At 40.9% G+C, this 14,694-nt stretch overlaps 2 protein-coding genes and 1 pseudogene across 2 annotated transcripts in view; 2 read left to right on the forward strand and 1 right to left on the reverse strand.

Moving 5' to 3' along the window:
• LOC126938621 (eukaryotic translation initiation factor 1) overlaps positions 1 to 14,694 on the forward strand; it is a 1,120,764-nt gene that overhangs the window by 670,900 nt on the left and 435,170 nt on the right. The gene's annotated exons all lie outside the window — the stretch shown is intronic.
• LOC126938303 (keratin-associated protein 4-2-like) lies at positions 1,130 to 1,621 on the reverse strand (annotated as a pseudogene).
• The window catches only part of CNP (2',3'-cyclic nucleotide 3' phosphodiesterase), a 736,460-nt gene continuing 723,298 nt past the window's right edge, over positions 1,533 to 14,694 (forward strand). Inside the window, exon 1 of the mRNA XM_050762777.1 lies at positions 1,533 to 1,540. The gene's annotated coding sequence lies outside the window, so the exon portion shown is untranslated. The remainder of the gene's footprint in view (positions 1,541 to 14,694) is intronic.

A 14,694-nucleotide genomic window follows, 5' to 3' on the forward strand; every position in this document is an offset into this window, starting at 1 on the left:
AACATGTTCTGTGGATTGTACCAATGTCAATTTCTGGGACTTGACATATACTACAGTAATCAAAGATGTGACTATTGGGGAAACTTGGTGAAAGGTACATGGTATTTTGTCATACTTTCTTTTATTCAACTTCATGTTAATGTGTAGCTATTTCAAAATAAAAAGTTTAAAAAAAACAAATTAATTGGAGGTAAAAGAAAGCATGCTTTTATTTGTCTGCCTGGCACCTTTATCTCACTGAATTTTTTTTTTTTTTTTTTGAGATGGAGTCTCTCTCTTGTCACCATGCTGGCGTGCAGTGGCGCGATCTCGGCTCACGGCAATCTCTGCCTCCCAGGTTCAAGCGATTCTCCTGCCTCAGCCTCCTGAGTGGCTGGGACTACAGGTGCCCACCACCACACCCAGCTAATTTTTGTATTTTTAGTAGAGACAGGGTTTCACCTTGTTAACCAGGATGGTCTCAATCTCTTGACCTTGATCTCACTGAATTTTTATGTCAACCTTAATAGACTTTTGTGTTGTTGTGATCCTTTCTTTAGAGGAAAGAATCCTAGATTGAAGAGTTGAAGTAACATGTCCAATATCATAGTTGTTATGCAGCACAGAGTTCAACCTCAGCTGTAATTCCAAAGTCCATGGAATATCCTCTGCACTGAACTTCCTCTATTTAAATTGGCTTAAATTAATTAATGAATGTAGCTTATTAAGGACTTTTTTGGTGGCACTTGCAATCCATAGCCCTCATGTTACATGTGTTAGGTTGAAATATGCCTTTTTAAAATTCTTTTCCTACTACTACCATGAGACTTAATTCTGGGTTTGACTAAAATTTCACTGGTGCATACCAATTTAATGTTTTAATTATAAAGGCCCCTGACATGTACTGCTCTGTGGTGCAGAAAAAGAAATGTACATAGACCATTTTATTAATAAGAAATAATGAGAGATGAGCAATTTTCATGCCTTTGATAGCTAAGAAGTTTTATTGGGGAATATCAAGCAATTTCAAAGAAAATGCATTCCACAGAAAAATATTAGGAAAAAAAATCTAGAAGGGGAACCTTAGAAGATCCAGGTTTTCCAAATCAATGCTTGGGTCGGTTTGTAAGTTCCTGATATTAGGAAGTCCTCATGTTCTCTGAATAGACGCTTTCTGCCTGAACTGAAGGATGGGGGAAAGAAGGTGCACAAATCCAGAGCAGGTCACTCAGCAGCAAGAACTGCCACAGCAGATGGGGTGGAAGCAGGTTGTTTTACAGCAGGTGGTTTGGCAGTGGGAAGGGCAGCAGCAGCTGGACTCACAGCAGCTGGGGCAGCAGCAGCTAGAAATACAGCAGGAGGGACGGCAGGGCGTGGGCTGGCAGCACACGAACTGGCAGCTCTGGGACCTGCAGCAGCTGGACACACAGCAGCTGGGGCGGCAGCAGGTGGTCCTGCAGCAGGTGGCCTGGCAGCAGCTCTACTGACAGATGCCTTGGCCACAGTTCTGGTCAGAGCAGATGGAGCCACAACAGAGGTTGACCGTGTTGTCAGGGGGGAGGTTCTTGGTAGGTTTCCAGAAGAATGAGGCTCTGGAGTTCAGAAGTGTCCTTGGGCCACATCCCCTTCTATACTGCCCCATTTTCCTGTCGTCACATTTTCTTTGTTTTTGTTTACTTAAAAACTAAATAATTATTAGATTAGACAATGTATGTCCATTTAATGATTTAAACCTGTTGGAAACAAAACATTCTTATCCAGATGTAATAAGCTCTATCCCATCTTCCTTTCCCCCTGATTCATGATGATGACATCTTCTGGATCACATTTTCTTCATCTTCCTCCATAGAGAGCTGTCATGTGATAATGTGGGTTTAGAATTATGTTTCTCAGTCTCCCCTTCTACATCCTCTACCAGGATAGAATTTTGTGAGTCACACTTCCAGTTTCTTGCAATGACCAACAGGGAGGAAAGCCCATCTGGTCAGTGTGGCATTTGACCCGGAACAAGAGGAAAATGTCTTATTTTGTGGGTCATTTTTAGCCATAAGGAAAGGAAACAGCCCTACCTGTGTGATAGTTGGTGACCTGTACACCACTGGAATGGGTTTCTTTGAGTGTTTTGAATTTGGGGTCATGTTCTATATCCTTATATCCTAACAGGCAACGCATTTGTATAGTTGGTGTTACTTGCAAGGTCACAGTTTCTTAAATTGCTACTTTGGTGTCTTGTATGTTGGTATCATGTCTCTCCAGCTGGTCTCTTGGATTCTGGAAGACATTGCTTTATTTTTATTCTACTTACCCTGCAGTGGTAGTCTAACTTGGCCATGCATCGGAATCAGCTGAGGGCTTATTGAAACACTGTGTGCTGGGCCTGCCCTCAGCTTCCGATTGCTGGGAAGAGCTTCATTTCTATCTATAGCCCAGATGATGTTGGTGCTGAAGGTCCAGGGACCACACTTAGAGACCTCCTGCTTTATTCTGGTCATTCAAGCTTTGCAGAAGCACTGAGATAGAGGACTTGTATTGTTTGTACCACAGATTTGTTAAATGGATAATTAGAGAGACACGTATTGCACGCCATTAGGATTACAAACATGATGCAGATTCTCCTTCGGGTGAGTTCACAGTTTATTATGAGGACCACACACACACAATTGTAATGTAATGCATTAAAATGAGATCAAAGGAGGTCATAGTAGTGTAATTCAACTAAAATAATTGTGCTTAGATTAGCCAGGCACAGTGGTGCACACCTGCAGTCCCAGCTACTAGGGAGGCTGAGGCAGGAGGACCATTTGAGCCTAGAAGGTCACGTCCAGCTTAGGCAACATAGTGAGACCCCAGCTCTCAAAAAACAAGTTTTTGAAAAAAATGAATTGGGCTTAAAGGAAATTAGCTAATGTAACAATGTGGTAGATTTATTCATAAATCAATATTTTTATTTTTTTATTTATTTCCTATAATTTTGTAAAATTTACATAAGCAGAAAGGCACAAATCCAAAATGTACTATGTGTTGAGTTTTGATAAATGGATACATTCATGTTACCCTCCCACCTATCAAGATAGAGAAAATTTTTAGATGGCTCTAATACCAAAACCGACAGTCCCATATGAATGATAATGGAGCAATAGAGCATGAACCATGATGAGAAATTCCTATAGACAGCACACTGGATTTTTTTTTAAAGAAACTCAAAAAAAAAAAAGCAGGAAAAAAGTCACTCTATGTACTTGCTGCTAAATTTTATAGTCTGGAGAAACAGAAGTGATAATTCACGTGAAGACTGTACACAAAAATTAAATAAATTCTACCTAAATCGTACCTATTTTATTACACAGAGTGGTAGATGGAGTATAATTTTTTTAATTTTTTTTTTTGTTTTTGAGATGGAGTCTCACTCTGTCACCACATTGGAGTACAGTGGTGCCATCTCAGCTCACTGCAACGTCCGCCTCCTGGGTTCAAGCCATTCTCCTGCCTCAGCCTCCCGAGTGGCTGGGATTACAGGCATGCACCACCACACCCGGCTAATTTTGTATTTCTAGTAGAGACGGGGTTTCTCCATGTTGGTCAGGCTGGTCTCGAACTCCTGACCTCAGGTGATCCACTCACCTCAGCCTCCCAAAGTGCTGGGATTACAGCCATGAGCCACCACACCCGGCCCTTATTAGATCTTTACAATGATAAATATCATTTTGTTTCAACATAATACTCATTTTTGTGACTTCCCATGACGACTCTGTATTATCTTCCTAGCTGCAAGGAGGGTTATTTATTTCCTAATAAAGTCTTTACTATAGTGCCTCCTGTATTGTGTTTTGTTTTGTGTCTATGATTGCTTTGCATCTCACATATATTATCTCATCTAAGTAACATAGTAGCCTCAAACATGGACAGAACCAAGATGAGCAAAGTGGCCTGCATCGTGTCATGTAGCTAAGGATGGACAGAATCGGCTCTAGGCTCAGGGTTTCTGATTTCAGCTCTGCTGCTGTCACATTTATAGATTACTATAAAGAAGAAATTAGGCCAGGCGCGGTGGCTCACGCCTGTAATCCCAGCACTTTGGGAGGCCGAGGCAGGCAGATCACAAGGTCAGGAGATCGAGACCATCCTGGCTAACACAGTGAAACCCCATTTCTACTAAAAATACAAAAAATTAGCCGGGTGTGGTGGCGGGCACCTGTAGTCCCAGCTACTCGGGAGGCTGAGGCAGGAGAATGGCGTGAACCCGGAGGCGGAGCTTGCAGTGAGCAGAGATCGCCCCACTGCACTCCAGTCTGGGCGACAGAGCAAGACTCCGTCTCAAAAAAAAAAAAGAAATTATACTAAGGACTTAGCACGGGGAAGAGGTGCACTTGAAGTTGTTCTCCGACAATGGAAACACCAATTCCATGCACTGGCAGATCATTTTCTAGTAACAAAGTTCATCCCAAATTCATTCCCCTAACCAATAGCCACATCTTAAGAGCAACAATTTGTTTTAAGAGCCCTCCTGAATCACGTGAACATTTTATTTTCTCAGTCTCTTGTCAGCCGCTGGTGAACGTCTTTAAATATTTTTGAGCACCCATTGTGTTCCTGCCTCTGTCCTGGGACTTTGGTGTGAGAGGCTCATCTAGAAATACTTGTTTGTTGAAGTCAGGGAATTGGCGTTCTGTATGTCCTCCTTCTTCTGGTCACCTAAATAAATGGTAATAGGAGATTAAGTCACTCCCCATAAAACTTAGGCCACACTTCATTTGCACCCAAACTTTGAGAGATAATTTGTTCCCATGTCAAAACTTTTTATTTGTGGCTTACTATTTTTTACTGCAGTAAAATACACATAAAATTTACAATTATAATCTTTTTTTTTTTTTTTTGAGATGGAGTCTTGCTGTGTCACCAAGGCTGGTTCACTGCAACTTCCGCCTTCCAGGTTCAAGCAATTCTCCTGCCTCAGCCTCCCGAGTAGCTGGGACAGGCGTATACCACCATGCCCAGCTAATTTTTTGTATATTTAGTGGAGATGGGATTTCACTATGTTGGCCAGGCTGGTCTCAAACACCTGACCTCATAATCCACCTGCCTTGGCATCCCAAAGTACTAGGATTACAGGTATGAGCCACCGTGCCCAGCCACAGTTACAATCATTTTTACATACACAGTTTAGTGGCAGTAAATACATTCATGTTGTTAGGCAACTATCATCCATCTCCAGACATTTTTTTAAATTTTTAAAATTATTTATTTTTTATTTTATCAACTTTTATTTTAAGTTCTGGGATACATGTGCAGGATGTGCAGGCTTGTTACATAGGTAAATGAGTGCCATGGTGGTTTGCTGCACAGATCAACCTATCACCCAGGTTTTAAGCCCAGGACCCATTAACTGTTCTTCCTGATGCTCTCCCTCCCATTGCCTGTGACAGGCCCCAGTATGTGTTGTTCTCCTGCTCCACCATGTGTGCATGTGTTCCCGTCATTCAGCTCCCACTTATAAATGAGAACATGTCGTTTTGGTTTTCTGTTCCTGTGTTACTTTGCTGAGAATAACGGCTTCTAGCTCCATCCATGTTCCTACAAAGGACATGATCTAGTTCCTTTTTATGGCTGCAAAGTATTCCATGGTGTATATGTATCACATTTTCTTTATCCAGTCTACTCTTGATGGGCATTTGGGTTGGTTCCATGTCTTTGCTATTGTGAATAGTGCTGCAGTGAACATACACATGCATGTATCTTTGTAATAGAATGATTTCTATTCCTTTGGGTATATACTCAGTAATGGGATTGCTGGATCAAATGGTATTTCTGGGGATGGTGCTATCGGGCCCAGATACTTTTCCTATGGTCTTCACAACTCATAGACCAGGAGATTCCCTCAGGTGCCTACACCACCAGGGCCCTGGGCTTCAAGCACAAAACTGGGCAGCTGTGTGGGCAAACACTGAGCTAGCTGCAGGAGGTTTTTGTTTTGTTTTGTTTCAGTTTTTTGGTTTTTGGTTTTTGTTTTTCTTTGTCTTTTTTCATACCCTAGTGGTGGCTGGAACGCCAGTGAGACAGAACCATTCACTCCCCGGAAAGGGGGCTGAGGCCAGGGAGCCAAATGGTCTTGCTCAATGGATCCCACCACCAAGGCACCCACCAAGCTAAGATCCACTGGCTTGGCTGCCAGCACAGCAGTCTGAAGCCAACCTGGGACACTAGAGCCTGGTGCAGGGAGGGATGTCTGCCATTACTGAAACTTGAGTGGGTGGTTTTCCCCTCTCAGTGTAAACAAAGCTGCTGGGAAGTTCGAACTGGGTGCAGAACCCACCTCAGCACGGCGAAGACACTGTGGCCAGACTGCCTCTCTAGATTCCTCCTCTCTGGGCAAGGATTCTCTGAAAGAAAGGCAGCAGCCTCAATCAGGGGCTTATAGATAAAACTCCCATCTCCCTGGGACCGAGCACCTGGCGGAAGAGGCAGCTGTGGGCGCAGCTTCAGCAGACTTCAACGTTCCTGCCTGCAGGCTCTGAAGAGATCCACTGCTCTTCCAGCACAGTGCTCAGGCTCTGCTAAGGCCAGACTGCCTCCTCAGGGGGGTCTCTGACCCACATGCCTCCTGACGGAGAGACACCTCCCAGTAGGAGTCAACAGACACCTCATCCAGGAGAGCTCTGGCTGGCATCTGGCAGGTGCTCCTCTGGTACGAAGCTTCCAGAGGAAGGAGCAGGCAGCAATACCCAGGCACACAGGGTCTGGAGTGGAGTTCCAGCAAACTCCAGCAGACCTGCAGAGGAGGAGCTTGACTGTTAGAAGGAAAACTAGCAAACAAAAAGCAACAGCATCAACATCAACAAAAAAGATGCCCGCACAAAAACCCATTGGAAGGTTACCAATATCAAAGACCAAAGGTGGATAAATCCATGAAGATGAGGAAAAACCAGCACAAAAAAGGCTGAAAATTCCAAAAACCAGAATGTCTCTTCTCCTCCAAAGGATCACAACTCCTCGCCAGCAAGGGAACAAATCTGTACAGAGAATGAGTTTGATGAATTGACAGAAGTAGGTTTCAGAAGGTGGGTAATAACAAACTCCTCCGAGCTAAAGGTACATGTTCAAACCCAATTCAAGGAAGCTAAGAACCTTTATAAAAGGTTACAGGAACTGCCAACTAGAATAATCAGTTTAGAAGAGAACATAAATGACCTGATGGAGCTGAAAAACATAGCACGAGAATTTTGTGAAGCATACACAAGTATCAATGGCCAAATGGATCAAGCAGAAGAAAGGATATCAGAGATTCAAGATCAACTTAATGAAATAAAGCGTGAAGGCAAGATTAGAGAAAAAAGAATAAAAAGGAATGAACAAAGCCTCCAAGAAATATAGGACTATGTGAAAAGACCAAACCTATGTTTGATTGGTGTACCCGAAAGTGATGGGGAGAATGGAACCAAGTTAGAAAACACACTTCAGGATATTTTCCAGAGAACTTCCCAAACCTAGTAAAACAGGCCAACATTCAAATTCAGGAAATACAGAGAACACCATAAAGATACTCCTCGAGAAGAGCAACCCCAAGACACATAATTGTCAGATTCACTAAGGTTGAAATGAAGGAAAAAAATGTTAAGGGCAGCCAAAGAGAAAGGTTGGGTTACCCACAAAGGGAAGCCCATCAGATTAACAGTGGATCTCTCTGCAGATACCACAAGCCAGAAGAGAGTAGGGGTCAATATTCAACATTCTTAAATAAAAGAAGTTTCAACCCAGAATCTCATATCCAGCCAATCTAAGCTTCATAAATAAAGGAGAAATAAAATCCTTTACAGACAAGCAAATGATGAAGGATTTTGTCACCACCAGTCCTGCCTTACAAGAGTTCCTGAAGGAAGCACTAAATGTGGAAAGGAAAAACTGGTACCAGTGACTGCAAAAACATGCCATATTTTAAAGGCCATCAACACTATGGAGAAACTGCATCAACTAATGGGCAAAATAACCTATTAGCATCATAAAGACAGGATCAAATTCACATATACATTGTTAATCTTAAATGTAAATGGGCTAAATGCCCCAATTAAAAGACACAGACTGGCAAATTGGATAAAGGATACAGTGTACTATATTCAGCAGACCCATCTCATGTGCAAAGACACACATAGGCTCAAAATAAAGTGATGGAGGAAGATTTACCAAGCAAATGGAAAAAAAAAAAAAAAAAAGCAGGTGTTGCAATCCTAGTCTCTGATATAACAGACTTTAAACCAACAAAGATCAAACAAGACAAAGAAAGTCATTACATAATGGTAAAGGGATCAATGCAACAAGAAGAGCTACCTATCCTAAGTACATATGCACCCAATACAGGAGCACCCAGGTTCATAAAGTAAGTTCTTAGAGACCTACAAAAAGACTTAGACTCTCACACAATAATAGTGGGAGACTGGCTGGGCAAGGTGGCTCACACCTGTAATCCCAGCACTTTGAGAGGCCAAGGTGGGTGGATCATGAGATCAAGAGTTCAAGACCAGCCTGGTCAACATGCTGAAGCCCTGTCTCTACAAAAAATACAAAAACGAGCTTGGCATGGTGGTGCGCACCTGTAATCCCAGCTACTGAAGAGGCTGAGGCAGGAGAATGGCATGAACTCAGGAGGCGGAAGTTGCAGTAAGCCAGGATCGTGCCAGTGCACTCCAGCCTGGGTGACAGAAAAAAAAAAAAAAATAGTCCGGGTGCAGTGGCTCACGCCTGTAATCCCAGCACTTTGGGAGGCCGAGGCGGGCAGATCACAAGGTCAGGAGATCGAGACCATCCTGGCTAACACAGTGAAACCCAGTCTCTACTAAAAATACAAAAAAAAAAAAAAAAAAATAGCAGGCATGGTGGCTCGTGCCTGTAATCCCAGCTACTCAGGAGGCTGAGGCAGGAGAATTGCTTGAGCCCAGGAGGTGGAGGTTGCAGTGAACCAAGATTGCACCACTGCACTATAGCCTGGGCGACAGAAGACTCCATCTAAAAAAAAAAAAAAGTAGGAGACGTTAACACTCAACTGTCAATATTAGGCAGAACAATGAGACAGAAAATTAACAAGGATATTCAGGACTTGAAATCAGCTCTGGACCAAGTGGACCTAATAGACATCTACAGAACTCTCCACTCCAAATCAACAGATATACATTCTTCTCAGTACAACATAACACTCTAAGTTTGACCACATAATTGGAAGTAAAACAGTCTCTCAGATCACAGTGCAATCAAATTAGAACTCAGGATTAAGAAACTCACTCAAGGTCGGGCACAGTGGCTCACGCCTGTAATCCCAGCACTTTGGAAGGCCAAGGTGGGCATATCACAAGGTCAGGAAATCGAGACCATTCTGGCTAACATGGTGAAACCCTGTCTCTACGAAAAATACAAAAAAATTAGACAGGCATGGTGGCACGCGCCTGTAACTCCAACTACTCAGGAAGCTGAGGCAGGAGAATTGCTTGAACCCGGGAGGCAGAGGTTGCAGTGAGCCAATATCACGCCACTGCACTACAGTGTGGGTGACAGAGTGGGACTCCATATCAAAAGAGAAAAAGAAATTCACTCAAAGCCACACAACTACATGGAAACTGAACAACCTGCTCCTGAATGACTACTGGGTAAATAACGAAATTAAGGTAGAAATAAATAAGTTCTTTGAAACCAATGAGAACAGAGACACAATGTACCAGAATCTCTGGGACATGGCTAAAGCAGTGTTTAGAGGGAAATTTATAGCACTAAATGCCCACATGAGAAAGTGGGAAAGATCTAAAATCGACACCCTAACATCACAATTAAAAGAACTAGAGAAGCAACAGCAAACAAATTCAGTAGCTAGCAGGAGGCAAGAAATAACTGAGATCAGAGCAGAACTGAAGGAGATAGAGACACAAAAAATCCTTCAAAAAATCAGTGAATCCAGGAGCTGGTTTCTTGAAAAGATTTACAAAATAGACTGCTAGCCAGACTAATAAAGAAGAAAAGAAAGAAGAATCAAAGAGACACAATAAAAAATGATAAAGGGGAGATCACCACTGATCCCATGGAAATACAAACTACCATCAGAGAATACTATAAACACCTCTACGCAAATAAACTAGAAAATCTAGAAGAAATTGATTAATTCCTGGATACATACACCCTCCCAAGACTAAACCAGGAAGAATTCGAATCCCTGAATACACCAATAACAAGTTCTGAAATTGAGGCAGTAATTAATAGCCTACCAACCAAAATAAAATAAAATAAAATAAAAAGCCCAAGACCAGACAGATTCACAGATGAATTCTATCAGAGGTACAAAGAGGAGCTGGTACCATTCCTTCTAAAATTATTCCAAACAATAGACAAAGAGAGTCTCCTCCCTAACTCATTTTATGAGGCCAGCATCATCCTGATACTAAAACAGTGCAAAAACACAACAGAAAAAGAAAACTTCAAGCCAATATCCCTGATGAACATTGATGCGAAAATCCTCTCTAAAATACTGGCAAACCAAATCCAGCACCACATTACAAAGCTTATCCACCACAATCAACTCGGCTTCATCCCTCCGACGCAAGGCTGGTTCAATGTACGCAAGTCAATAAATGTAACCCATCACATTAAAAGAACCAATGACAAAAACCACATGATTATCTCAATAGATGCAGAAAAGGCCTGCAATAAACTTCAACAGCCCTTCATACTAAAAAACTCTTAATAAACTAGGTATTGATGGAACGTATCTCAAAATAATAAGAGCTATTTATGACAGACCCACAGACAATATAATACTAAATGGGCAAAAGCTGGAGACATTCCCTTTGAAAACCGGCACAAGACAGGGATGCCCTCTCTCACCACTCCTATTCAACATAGTATTGGAAGTTCTGGCCAGGGTAATCAGGCAAGAGAAAGAAATAAAGTGTATTCAGATAGGAAGAGAGGAAGTCAAATTGTCTTTGTTTGCAGATGACATGATTCTATATTTAGAAAACCCCATCATCTCAGCCTAAAAACTCCCTAAGCTGATAAGTAACTTCAGCAAAGTCTCAGGATACACAATCAATGTGCAAAAACCACAAACATTCCTATACACCAATAATAGACAAGCAGAGAGTCAAATCATAAGTGAACTCCCATTCACAATTGCTGCAAAGAGAATGAAATGCTTAGGAATACAACTTACAAGGGATATGAAGGACCTCTTCAAGGAGAACTACAAACCACTGCTCAAGGAAATAAAAGAGGACACAAACAAATGGAAAAACATTCCATACTCATGGATAGGAAGAATCAATATCATGAAAATGACCATACTGCCCAAAGTAATTTCTACATTCAATGCTATCCCCATCAAGCTACCATTGACTTTACTCACAGAATTGGAAAAAAGATTACTTTAAAGTTCATATGGAACCAAAAAAGAGCCCGTATAGCCAAGACAATCCTCAGCAAAAAGAACAAAGCTGGAGGCATCATGCTACCTGTCTTCAAACTATACTACAAGGCTACAGTAGCCAAAACGCATGGTACTGGTACCAAAACAGATATATAGACCAATGGAACAGAATAGAAACCTCAGAAATAACACCACACATCTACAACCATCGGATCTTTGACAAACCTCACAAAAACAAGCAATGGGGAAAGGCTTCCCTATTTAATAAATGATGTTGGGGAAACTGGCTAGCCATATGCAGAAAACTGAAAGTGGACCCCTTCCTTACACTTTATACAAAAATTAACTCAAGATGGGTTAAAGACTTAAACATAAGACCTAAAACCATAAAAACCCTAGAAGAAAACCTAGGCAATACCATTCAGGACATAGGCATGGGCAAAATCCCTATCAAAAAGTGGGTGAAGGACGTGAAGAGACACTTCTCAAAAGAAGACATTTAGCTAACAAATATATGAAAGTAAGCTCATCATCACTAGTCATTAGAGAAATGTAAATCAAAACCACAATGAGATACCATCTCACGCCAGTTAGAATGGCAATCATTAAAAAGTCAAGAAACAACAGATGCTGGAGAGGATGTGGAGAAATAGGAACACTTTTACACTGTTGGTGGGAGTGTAAATTAGTTCAACCATTGTGGAAGATAGTGTGACAATTCCTGAAAGATCTAGAACCAGAAATACCATTTGCCCCAGCAATCCTATTACTGAGCGTATACCCAAACGATTATAAATCATTCTACTATAAAGGCACATGCACACATATGTTTATTGCAGCAGTGTTCACAATAGTAAAGACTTGGAACCAACACAAATACCCATCAATGATAGACTGGATAAAGAAAATGTGGCACATACACACCATGGAATACTACATGGCCATAAAAAGGATGAGTTCATGTCCTTTGCGGGGACATGAATGACGCTGGAAATCATCATTCTCAGCAAACTCACACAGGAACAGAAAACCAAACACCACATATTCTCACTCATAAGTGGGAGTTAAACAATGAGCACACATGGACACCGGGAGGGGAACATCACACACCGGGGCCTGTGAGAGGGTGAGGGGCTAGGGGAGGGATAGTATTAGGAGAAATACCTAATGTAGATGACAGGTTGATGGGTGCAGCAAACCACCATGGCACATGTATACCTATGTAACAAATTTGCACGTTCTGCGAATGTACCCCAGAACTTAAAGTATAATTTTTAAACAATAGGCCATATCAAATAGCCTAGATGTGTAGTAAGCTATATGATCTAGGTTTAAGTACATGCTACAATGTTTGCACAATGACAAAATTACCTAATGGTTCATTTCTCAGAACATATCCCCATTGTTAAATGACACGTAACAGGATTCACGTTTTGGTAAAAATTAAAAACAAAATTTAACCAAAAAAAGAGAGCAAAAAGGAAAGATACAACACAGCATGTGATAAAAATTTATAACATATCCATTCAATAAATGATAAACTCCTGATACATATATATCTTATATAAGTTTATAGACAATGATCTCCATTTTATCTATCTATCTATCTATCTATCTATCTATCTATCTATCTATACACTAGTCAGGACATATATCCAAAATCTACAAAACACTAAGAAACTGACAACCATGAAGAAGTATGGGTAGAAGACTTGAACAGGCATCTTATGAAAAAAGAAAGAGCAACAACCAATGCCTAATAGACATTAGTCATCAAATAAATGCAAATCTAAAACACAAATACATACCAGTACAATTCAGAAGGTTCACAATATTAGGATCAAGCAGGAGTCACTACCAGTTGTAAAATGTTGAAACACTGCTTTTCTCTTTCTACTAATGCTGATTATACATGTTTCCTATGACATGGCAATTTCACTCCCACATATATACCCAGAGAGAAGAATTTGAATACCCCATTCCCATTTAAGAAATATTCATTTTTCAAATCCTTATCAGACTAGTATAAATTTGGCTAGCCTCAAAGCCATTCATTCTTTTTAAGATGGCTTTGCATAACTTTGCTCTTTTTCTTTTTGTGTAACTTTGAAGTTCCAAGGGCAATCTAATTTCTCTTATTTTTCTGTCCAAAGCCATCTCTCTGTAGGGCCTAAATAGTGATACTTCTTACATGTTAATGTAAACTTTCACTTCATTCATTTCTGCCATAATATTTAAGAACCGATTATGATATTCTATCACACACGTCTCCTTATATTCTCAGGAAACTCAGTGTTTCCTTTCCACTATCTTCAAAACTCTACATGTAAAACTCAGTGCAATAGCCCTGTTGTTAGAGAGCTGCATGGGCTCTCATGTTTTGTATGTTTATAGATTTTGAATATATGTTCACAGTGTTACATAGTGTTTTATAGATTTTGGATATATGTTCACAGTGTTATATAGTGTTTTATAGATTTTGGATATATGTTCTGACTAGTGTAGAGATAGATAGACAGATCCACCAATCACATTTTCCCCCAGGTTCTCCTCAATGAATTTAACTGATACCTACATATCCTGATGTAATTTCCTCCTCCTATAATTTGAGTTGCAGATTAAAGACAACTCCTTACTCACGTTCTCTAGATTAATACAGTATTGTTGCAGAAATGACTAAGCATAGATTTCAGATAATTGGGCTAGACTTCATTGTTTCTGTCAAAGAAGATAAGAAAGACAACAATTGGGCCACAAGTATCTCCTGGGAGTTCCCCCCATGGGATGTGTGTGTCAGAAAGGGACCCATGGGATAGTCTAGTCCTCCTGCTGAAGAGAACTGTTGACCCCCAGCCCACACTCTGCAACAGAACTGCTAGAGTATCTCATGGGACATGAAACTGCCTTCAGAAAAACCAATGCAGGGGGTCACATCAAGGTCAAATTTGGCACAGAAGGGTAGGAATTTTGTTGTATTCAGAATTTCTTTAGAGAAGGTAGAGGAAATAGAGTAAGAATGGGAGAATATATTTTTGGAATGCAATGATCGTAAGTATCCCAAACAAAATATAAATAAGCAAAATCCAGTAGCATATGTATATGATCATAACCACATGAATTGTTTTCAAAAATACAAGACTGGGCTAACATTTAGACATTAATCAACTTTTTAAATAACACACTTTGGGAGGCCGAGGCAGGTGGATCACTTGAGATCAGGAGTTGGCAATCAGCTGGCCAACGTGGTGAAATCCTGTCTCTATTAAAAATACAAAAATTAACCAGGCATGGTGGTGTGCACTCATAGTCTCAGCTACTTG

The sequence above is a fragment of the Macaca thibetana genome, chromosome 16, assembly GCF_024542745.1.
Source record: "Macaca thibetana thibetana isolate TM-01 chromosome 16, ASM2454274v1, whole genome shotgun sequence".
NCBI lineage: Eukaryota > Metazoa > Chordata > Mammalia > Primates > Cercopithecidae > Macaca > Macaca thibetana.